Source organism: Boleophthalmus pectinirostris, unplaced genomic scaffold (genome assembly GCF_026225935.1).
Source record: "Boleophthalmus pectinirostris isolate CB_2022bp ecotype Guang Dong unplaced genomic scaffold, ASM2622593v1 HiC_scaffold_16, whole genome shotgun sequence".
NCBI classification, from domain to species: Eukaryota; Metazoa; Chordata; class Actinopteri; order Gobiiformes; family Gobiidae; genus Boleophthalmus; species Boleophthalmus pectinirostris.
The window spans coordinates 34795015-34805987 of record NW_026571095.1 but is presented as its reverse complement, the minus strand read 5'-3'; the positions used below and the strand labels follow the sequence as shown (position 1 = coordinate 34805987).

At 39.0% G+C, this 10973-nt stretch overlaps 1 long non-coding RNA gene across 1 annotated transcript; it reads left to right on the top strand.

The window, feature by feature from the left end:
* The first annotated feature begins 3090 nt into the window (after positions 1-3090).
* On the top strand, positions 3091-4449 carry LOC129408302 (uncharacterized). The gene is made up of 3 exons (XR_008631869.1): positions 3091-3262; positions 3351-3416; positions 4137-4449. It is a non-coding gene; the product is annotated as an uncharacterized LOC129408302 (long non-coding RNA).
* The last annotated feature ends 6524 nt before the right edge of the window (positions 4450-10973 follow it).

The window sequence follows — 10973 nt, the reverse complement described above, 5'->3', positions numbered from 1 at the left end:
AGTATAGTTGCATTTTCTTTGTGTTTTGATCATTTTTAAGCAGCTTTTCTGTATTTTACCTAAACAAATGTCAATATATGGCTCTCTTTACTGTTGGCAGGTGTCAAATAGGTCAAAAATAGAGACATTTGGGACATTTCTTGTATAAAAAATGAGACAAATCACTGTTTTTTGGATAAATCTGCTGGGACAGAGGACACAGACTCAAACCTGGGACTGTCCCGGGTCAATGGGGACATCTGGTTTTCATTCATGTATTGATATAAGTCAGTACAATGTCCAAATAAATGAGTTAATTAATGGGAAATTTAGAGATTCCAGTTTTTAAGTAGGCGGTTTAAAGTGAAAATGTTATTCACTCTTTAAAATAGCCTTTCACATCTATAATTAGCACGTTAGTCAGTGTTTACATTTATTGATTAATGCCTCCTATGCAATTTTAGGCTACAGGTATTATTAAAGGCAATATTATAAGTAAAAGTTTGTCTAGTTTATATTCGCAGTATAATTTCCTCCACAAATAACAAAATTTCCTGTTTTATTTTGCATAAAAACTGTTAATTCTGTAGTTTAGTTCTGTAAAAACATGTTCTGAAATGTTCCCGTGTGTCAGATGCCCTCCCTGTGTCTAATTCAGGTACATTATTCAATTATTATTGTAATGTTTATTAATGAAAACTGCCCCACTGAAAAATAAATAAATAAAACTACCACTACATGACGTCACAAGGTGGAACTGAGCATTTTGAGCTTTGGAGATGTAGACAGATTCGTGTATCATTCGTTCATTTTGTTTTCAAAATAAAAGCAAAATTAAGAAAATGAAAAAAACAACTCTTTTCTTCATTATTTATCTCCAAAACCAAAGTGAAAAAAAAAACAATTTTTTTTTTTCAGTTTTCGATTTTTTGTTTAAATGAAAAATGGAAAAAACATTTACGTGACTTAAAGTGCAATGCTGGACTGAACCAGGGCTGAACCAGGTCTAAACCAGGACCAAATCAGAACCAAATCAGAACCAAACCAGGACTAAACCAGGATTGAACCAGGACTGAACCAGGTTTAAACCAGGACTAAACCAGTCTCAGTCCTGCTCTGGTCCCGGTTTCAGTTCTGGTCTCAGTTCTGGTCTGGTCCCAGTCTCAGTCCTTGGTGTGGTCCCAGTCTCAGTCCTGGTCTCTATCTTGGTCTGGTCCTGGTCTCAATTCTGGCCTCAGTCCTGATCATCTGACAGTCTACGTGGGCAAACCTTCGGGCCGTCCCAACACTCACTTTAGTCCTGTTTTAGTCCTGTTTTAGTCCTGGTTCAGTCCAGCATCACAGTTTAAGTCACATAAACGGGAAACAGTCATTATCCATTTTTTCCATTTTCCATTTAAACACAAAATCGAAAACTAAAAAACCGAATCATTATCAGTTTTTTCATTTTGGATTTGGAGACAAATAATGAAGAAAATAGTTGTTTTTAAAATTTTCTTATGTTTAGTTTTATTTTGAAAAACAAATGAACATACGATACACGGATTTAGACAGACTAATAATAAAACATTACTCAAACATGAAACAAAACACAACTCCAGGTCTGTTTTGGAAGAGGTCTGGACGTCTCTATTTACCCGGGACAGTCCCAGTTTTGATCCTGTGTCCTCTGTCCCAGCAGATTTATCCAAAAACCAGTGATTTGTCCCGGTTTTATACGAGAAATGTCCCAGGTGTCGCTATTTTTGACCAATCTGAGACCAAAAAATGACCAAAACACAAAGAAAACGTGACTGTACTGACTCACATTAGTGCCAGATACACAAAAATTACAAACTCGTTTTACAATTTTTTTGGGAAAAATCTGGTCACCCTCACGAGAGTCCATTTTTTTTATAACCTACCTGTGAACTTACCTGCTTTTCACACTTAACGCCTTCTGTACCTGCGACTTTTTTCACTAACGACTGTTAAATTCAACGCTGTGTCCCCATGACCCTCACAGCAGCACATTTGTCCCAGTTTGAGGCCTTTTCCCCGGGCCGTTAAACCCAGGTACGACCCCCCCCCCACCCCACCCTCCATCCCTCCACCTGGTGCATCACAATGGACGTCCCAGGGTCCGGTTCTTCAAAGAGCCCCACGCTAAAAACTCTACGGGAAGTCCGGCGCTCCTAAAACCGCTGCAGAGCTCGTATTCATGTCAATGGGGAATTAGCACAAGTTAATAGGTTCCATTTCCACACTTGTGTCCTACAGAAGAGCAGAAGTTCAGATCCTGCCAGCGGGAGATCAACAGGGACTTATCAACAGGGACCCGACTTATCAACTGGATCAACAGGTAAATGAGGACATAACTATTAGCTGAATTAGAGTGACCAAACTTTTAAAATTCTAAACCGGTTTGGATGTTTGGTATTAATAAAATCTTTAAAAAAGCTTGTGTAGCTTTGTGTGTTCTTGTGTCTGTCATAATCTGAGGGAATTCTGTCGCTGCATTTTTTTTTTTCTTTATTAGTCAAAAATTGTGATAGTCCTGTTTAAGTCCTGGTTTAGTCTTAGTTTAGTCCTGTTTTAGACCAGATGTGGTCCTGGTTTAGTCTTAGTTTAGTCCTGTTTTAGACCAGATGTGGTCCTGGTTTAGTCTTAGTTTAGTCCTGCTTTAATCTTAGTTTAGTCCTGGTTTAGACCAGATGTGGTCCTGGTTTAGTCTTAGTTTAGTCCTGGTTTAGACCAGATGTAGTCCTGGTTTAGTCTTAGTTTAGTCCTGTTTTAGACCAGATGTGGTCCTGGTTTAGTCTTAGTTTAGTCCTGGTTTAGACCTGATGTAGTCCTGGTTTAGTCTTAGTTTAGTCCTGGTTTAGTCTTAGTTTAGTCCTGGTTTAATTTTAGTTTTGTCCTGGTTTAGACCAGATGTAGTCCTGGTTTAGTCCTGGTTTAGACCTGATGTAGTAGCAGTTTAGTCTTAGTTTAGTCCTGGTTTAATCTTAGTTTAGTCCTGGTTTAATCTTAGTTTAGTCCTGGTGTAGACCAGACGTAGTCGTGGTTTCTTCCTGGTTTACACCTAATGTTGTCCTGGTTTAGTTTTAGTTTATATAACCCGCATTTGAGACTCTTATTGTTGCGGGTCATTTCCGCTTCACCCCGATCTCCCCACTTTAAGTTGCGGGGTCACAGTATCACTTCCTCCTCCTCCGCTCCGCTGTGGCTGTGGCGGGTCTGGGCGTCGGCAAACTATTGCAGTAAACTTTTAAACCAGGAATCCTTTAACATCCACAATTGGGTGAGTGTTTTGCCTTACCATTAAAATGCTGCCGATTCAATAACCCCGTTCAATAATGCCGCTAATCCCACGTCTCCAATCCTCGTAGAGCCGCCATATAGGTTATACTCACCTGGCCGTGTATGGAGAGGAAATCGCAACGGGAAATTCGAAGGTACCCGTTTTTCCTTATGCATTATTATGAAAACCGAACCGAAGGTAACAAATTTATTAATATAGGCGCTAACTTTGTTTTTCGTGCCTTTGATTAATTTGTGCAGTTTTAGCTTGTTTTTTCCCTGTTCATTTTAAAACTCCGGTGGAGTTCATCAATTGAATTTGTGCGTAGCCACGCACTTTATTTTGAACATATTGCGCAATATTTGAGTATATCGGCCTCTGCTTGGGCATTGTTTTGATAACTGTTGATTTAAGTGCACTTAATTTTGATCACTCAGTGAAATTACTTTAACTTAATTTTGATCACTTAGTGAATTTAATTTATTAACTTTATTATGATCACTTATTGAATTTATTTTACTTATTAATATAATAACTAACTTAATTGGGATAAACTTATTTGAATTTACTTGATTTATTAACCAGCTTAATTAATCATTTAATTTAATTTTAATAATTTAATGATAAACTTAATTACTTATTGAATATTGTAATTAATTGATAATCCTTTTGAATTGTTGGGTCATTGGTAAATGACTACATTTAATTTATTGTGTTATTAATGTGTATTCTGAATTAATTAATTAATACTATGAATGTATTGATTCATTTATGCTTGCATGGTTATGCATACATTTAATTTATTTTTGGTTATTTAAGACTTGTTAATGTTTTATTTAAATGATATTCATTTGTGTTTTCTGGCCTTTTATAGGTCAGGTTTTTTTCAATGGACTGATTCAACTCCAGCTCTGCAGAAACACTCAACTCAACAAGGAAATGCATGATGGCGAGCTTACCCAACCTGAACTTAGATTAGCCTAGATCAAAACACTAAATAACTGGACTGTTTTCGTTTTTTTATTTATTTTTTTGTTATTGTTGTTCTGTCAATTTATTTTCAATATACTCCACCCAACTCCATATCCATGTGTTACGTGTCTTCATTCACACTCAGGCTCCTCAAAGAACATTTCTTCTGATGCTGCTTTTGTGGCCGTAGTCTGCCCCTAGCCCTAAAACATTTTGCGTTACATTTAGTCCTGGTTTAGACCTGGTTTAGACTTGATGTAGTCCTGATTTAGTCTTAGGCTACGTCCACACGACAACACTCTTGGATTTATTTATTTAATATCTCATCACCCCATTTTTTTTTTTTTTTATTTTAACATAATTTAGTCGATTTTAGATACATAAGTTTTTGTTTTTGTTTTTTTATTATTAGAATAACTCATAGGTTCCATTTCCACACTTGTGTCCTACAGAAGAGCAAACGTTTATATCCTGCCAGCGGGAGATCAACCGGGACTTAGCTGCAATTAGCATTAGCATTAGCATTAGCATTAGCATTGGATCAACAGGCAAATGAGGAAATAACTATTAGTTAAATTTATGTCTTTGTTTCCTCTCACCTTTCAATTTCAAAACTAATTTTCTAAGTTACAACCATGTGGCATTCATAATATTTACAGTATATCTGCTTGTTTCTATGAAGATGTCGTAATGTTCCACAGTATGACATTAAACAGCTCTACTTTACATTTGCCTTAGGCCACAGGACAACACTCTTGAATTTTTTATTTATTTATTTATTTTATTTATTTATTTTATTTATTTTTTTTGAGGGTTGAAAAAAATTCTCATCCACACACGTGTTGGATCAGTAAATATTCACGTCCAGTCGACAGCGGAGCACTGAGTGAAAACAATGTAATACACCTGCCACACCTGTATGTGGTGCTGTGAACAATAACAATAATATTTAATAATGCAGATCTCATCACTTCTTGGCCCTCAGGCTTCCAGGTGAATTGGCCCAAATTACCTTGTATCAATTAAAAATGAGCATTTTACTGCAAGTTTTTTGAAAATCGACCTTGATAAAGCGAATATTTAATATTTAGTTTGTGGTTTTAAGGATCTTAGCGTGAATAAAAACTGATGGTTCATTCTAACGTGTTAAACCTGCACATATTTCAATTATTCACTGTATTGAGCATCAGTCTACGGCCCTCGATCGGCCCTCTGCTTTGTCTGTGTTTAGATATGTGGCCCTTGATGAAAAAAGATTGGATACGCCTGCTTTAAGGTAATTTAGCCTATTTTAGATGTATCCCAGAAATATATCCGCTTTGTTTTGCAAAGGTTAAACATAAGTTTTCATTTTTAGCCATAAGATTTGGATGAGAATTATTAGAATAACTTGGTCTCAAAATCCAACCGTTTAATTTCCCATGTTTAATCTTTGTTATTGACCCGTGTGTGTAATTTGCTTCACAGTTTCGACCAAAAAATGTTGTTGTGTGGACACCACCTTAATTACAGGTGGTTTTTAACGCTCAAAAATACCTAGAAAAACAAGTGTTCTGACTGTGAGCGGCGTCGCCTCTCCACAGATCTGACCTGTAACTTGGTCTGGTTTGGTCTCTGTGAAGATAGAAAGGTTTAATCAAGCTTTTTCGCAACGGCCGGAAGTACCGCGATGGAGGGTAAACGTCACTCCCGGTTAATGATTTTCTGTGTCAAAATGTGTGTGTAAATGTGTGTGTAAATGTGTGTGTAAAGTGTGTGTGTGTGTAAATGTGTGTGTAAATGTGTGTGTCATATTCTCTAGGTTCATAAATCTGCCCCCATCACCAAATTAACCAACAAGGTCCACAAATATTATAACATGAAGAATTTATCCACAACTATTAAGGTAAGAAAGACGAAAATTTAAAGGAGAACAACAACGAAATAGTGAGCAATATAAAATGTATCATATATAGATATTATATTTATACATATATAAATATAAAAATAATGTCTCTTTTGCCTATCTGTAGCTTTTGAACTCCTTTTAAATTGTTTCTTTTTTTCACACAAACCAACAACTGGTCAAAAATAACAACTTGCTTCAATGAAAATCCAATTTTTCAACTATGAACAGTTAAAAAATCATAAAATAAACATTCATCCAAGTTCAGTTTGTTAGAAGGTGATTTACTCTGATGCACAAAGCAGAAACAAATACTTGTCATCTGTTCTTAGATACAAGTTCATCACAGTAGTAGTATTAGTAGTAGTATAGTATAGTATAGTAGCAAAGGAACTCGTAATTCGATATATTGTGACAGCTCTCAATATTATTTTGACACTGTCTGCGCTGAAAAGGATCATGGGATATGTAGTTCCCTGCAGGGTCGGAACTGGTACCAAAAAACGGCCCTGGACTTTTCCCTCACAAATCGGTCTACGGTGGAAACTGAGGACGAGGAGTGTTTATGATTATCGTATTAGCGCCCTCTGCTGTTAGTACGACGGACGACAGCCACCGCACCGACTCACAGATGAACTCGTAATACGATATATTGTGACACCTCGATATTATTTTGAGACTGTTTGTGCTGAAATGGACCATGGGAATTGTAGTTCTCAAAGTTTATTAGCTGCTGTTACTATAATACAATACATTTAAGCAAAGGAACTCGTCATTCGATTTATTGTGACACCTCGATATTATTTTGAGACCGTCTGCGCTGAAATGGACCATGGGAATTGTAATTCTCAAAGGTTATTAGCTGCTGTTACTCTCAAACAATGCATTTAAACAAAGAAACTCGTCATTGTGATGGCTCTCGATATTATTTTGAAACTATTTGTGCTGAAATGGATCATGGGATATGTAGTTCGTTATGTTTATTAGCTGCTGCTCCTATAAAACAATACATTTAAGCAAAGGAACTAGTAATTCGATATATTGTGAGGGCTCTTGATATTATTTTGAGATCGTCTGCGCTGAAATGAATCATGGGATATGTAGTTCTCAAAGTTTATCAGCTGCTGCTACTATAAAACAATGCATTTAATCAAAGGAACTTGTGATTCGATTTATTGTGACATCTCTCGTTATTATTTTGAGACTTTTGACGATACGATATCACGATATTTTGGTTATTGTCACATCCCTAGTACACAGCAGCAGTACACAGCATTACTCAGCAGTAGCAGCAGTAGTTGCTGTAGTACCTGGGAGTAGTGCTTGGTGCAACTTGATCGTCTCAGGTTCAGGAATAGACTGAGCAGAATGTCAAGGCTCCTGTCTGACCTGCCCTGACCACAGACTACGGGTCCCTGCGCAGGACAAAACACACAAGGACATTCCACAGATTATGGCACGAGGTGTTTCAAAGCTCCTGTATCGCACTTTACGTTTACTTGTGAGCTTTAAGTCGTGTTATAAAGTATTTATCGCCTCAAAAACAAACCTGGAGCTGTGTTTTGTTTCATTCACACATGTTCAACCTCACAAAAGTCAGTTTTGTGTAAATTAGGAACTTTAATTTTCCTCTGCGTAAAAGATAAAAAGACGACATCATTTCGTAATAACAGCTTCACTCACTTCAATGTGTTTTACTACAACTTTTACTATTACTACTACTACTACTACTGATACTGTTAGTACTACTATTACAACTACTACTGCTGCTACTACATTACTATTACTACTATAACTACTACCACTACAACTATTACTACTACTACAAGTACTACTACTACAACAAAACTACTGTGACTACAACCACTACTACTACCACCACTACTAGTGTTACTGCAACTACTATTACTACTACTACTACTATTGCTACTACTGCTATTGATACTGTTAGTACTACTATTACTGCTAGTAGTACTACTATTTCAACTACTACTACAACAACTACTACTACTGCTTCTACATTACTATTACTACTATAACTACTACAGCAACTATTACTACTACTACAAGTACTACTATTACAACAAAACTACTGTGATCACAACCACTACTACTACCACCACTACAACTACTACTACTACTACTACTGATGCTGTTAGTACTACTATTACAACTACTACTACTGCTTCTACATTACTATTACTACTTTAACTACTACTACAACTATTACTACTACTACAGGTACAACTACTACAACAAAACTCCTGTGATTACAACCACTACTAGTGTTACTGCAACTACTATTACTACTACTACTACGACTACAACTATTACTACGATTAATACTACTATGACCACAAGTACTACTACTACAACAAAATTAGTGTAACTACAACCACTACTACTACCACTACTACTACTACTGTTACTGCTACTACTATAACTACTTTTACTACTACTACTACTAATCATACTGTTAGTACTACTATAACTGCTACTACTACTACTACAACAACACTAACTACAACAACTACTGCAATTTTAACTACTACTACAACTACTGTTACATCTACTACTTCTACTGCTACTACTACTGTAACTACTATTACTGCCATTACTATTACTTCTGATGCTACTACTATTACTATTATTACTACTCTTACTCCTACTATTAGTATTACTATTATAACAACTACTACTACTGCTACTACTACTACTATTACTATTACTACTACTACTACTACTACAACTACTACTACTACTACTACTACTACTTCTGTTGCCACTACTATTACTACTACTACTATTACTACTACTACTACTACTACTACTACAACTACTGCAATTTTAACTACTACTACAACTACTGTTACATCTACTATTACTACTGCTATAACTCCTATTACTGCCATTACTTTTACTTCTGATGCTACTACTATTACTATTATTACTACTCTTACTCCTACTATTAGTATTACTACTATAACTACAACTACTACTACTGCAACTTCAACTACTACTATTACTACTACTGATACTACTATTACTATTGCTACTACTACTAATACTGTTACTACTACTGTTACTGCTGCTACTACTATTACACCTACTCCTACTACTACTATTACGACTTCCACTGCTGCTACTACTGCTCTTACTACTACTACTACTACTACTACTACTTCAAAAGACCAAAGATGATTCATAGTAAAAGCTTTGTCTCTTGGCTGTGTTTGTGTCCGTGGGCAGCTGAGTGTTTGTGTCGAGTGTTTTGTTTGTGCCTCAGATAAGAGACTCTTTATTGACCGAACAAAGTCTGTGACAGGTGAAGCCACGTGTGACAGGAGCAGCCAGGTGGACAGGGGCTGACAGGGGCTGACAGGGGCTGACAGGGCTGACAGGGGCTGACAGGGGCTGACAGGGGCTGACAGGGGCTGACAGGGGCTGACAGGGGCTGACAGGGCACCAAAAATTCCGGAATGAAGGAGTGAAGGTGATGGAGGATCAAACTCTAAAGTCCTTCCCTGGTCCTTCCCTGGTCCTTCTCTGGTCTTTCCCTGGTCCTTCTCTGGTCTTTCCCCGGTCCTTCTCTGGTCCTTCCCCGGTCCTTCTCTGGTCCTTCCCCGGTCCTTCTCTGGTCCCTTGGTCTTCTCTGGTCCTTCCCCGGTCCTTCCCTGGTCCTTCTCTGGTCCTTCCCCGGTCCTTCTCTGGTCCTTCCCCGGTCCTTCTCTGGTCCTTCCCCGGTCCTTCTTTGGTCCTTCCCTGGTCCTTCCCTGGGTCCTTCTTTGGTCCTTCCCTGGTCCTTCCCTGGTCCCTGGTCCTTTTCTGGTCCCTTCTCTGGTCCTCCCTGGTCCTTCTCTGGTCCCTTCCCTGGTCTCTGGTCTTCTGGTCCTTCTCTGGTCCTTCCTCTGGTCTTCTCTGGTCCTTCTCTGGTCCTTCTCTGGTTCCTTCTTCTGGTCCTTCTTTGGTCCTTCTCTGGTCCTTCTCTGGTCCTTCCCTGGTCCTTCTTTGGTCCTTCTTTGGTCCTTCCCTGGTCCTTCCCTGGTCCTTCCCTGGTCCTTCTTGGTCCTTCTTTCTGGTCCTTCTCTGGTCCTTCTTTGGTCCTTCTCTGGTCCTTCCCTGGTCCTTCTTTGGTCCTTCCCTGGTCCTTCTCTGGTCCTTTTTTGGTCCTTCTCTGGTCCTTCTCTGGTCCTTCTTTGGTCCTTCTCTGGTCCTTCCCTGGTCCTTCCCTGGTCCTTCTCTGGTCCTTCCCTGGTCCTTCCCTGGTCCTTCTTTGGTCCTTCCCTGGTCCTTCTCTGGTCCTTTCCTGGTCCTTCCCTGGTCCTTCTCTGGTCCTTCTTTGGTCCTTCTCCTGGTCCTTCTCTGGTCCTTCTTTGGTCCTTCCCTGGTCCTTCTCTGGTCCTTCTCTGGTCCTTCCTGGTCCTTCTCTGGTCCTTCTCTGGTCCTTCCCTGGTCCTTCCCTGGTCCTTCCCTGGTCCTTCCCTGGTCCTTCTCTGGTCCTTCCCTGGTCCTTCTCTGGTCCTTCTTTGGTCCTTCTCTGGTAACTTCCCTGGTCCATCCCCGGTCCTTCCCTGGTCCTTCTCTGGTTCTTCTCTGGTCCTTCCCTGGTCCTTCCCTGGTCCTTCTCTGGTTCTTCTCTGGTCCTTCCCTGGTCCTTCTCTGGTCTGGTCCTTCCTCTGGTCCTTCTCTGGTCCTTTCTTCTTTGGTCCTTCTCTGGTCCTTCTTTGGTCTTCCTTTGGTCCTTTCTGGTCTTCTCTGGTCCTTCTTTGGTCCTTCTTTGGTCTTCTCTGGTCCTTCTTTGGTCCTTCTTTGGTCCTTCTCTGGTCCTTCTTTGGTCCTTCCCTGGTCCTTCTT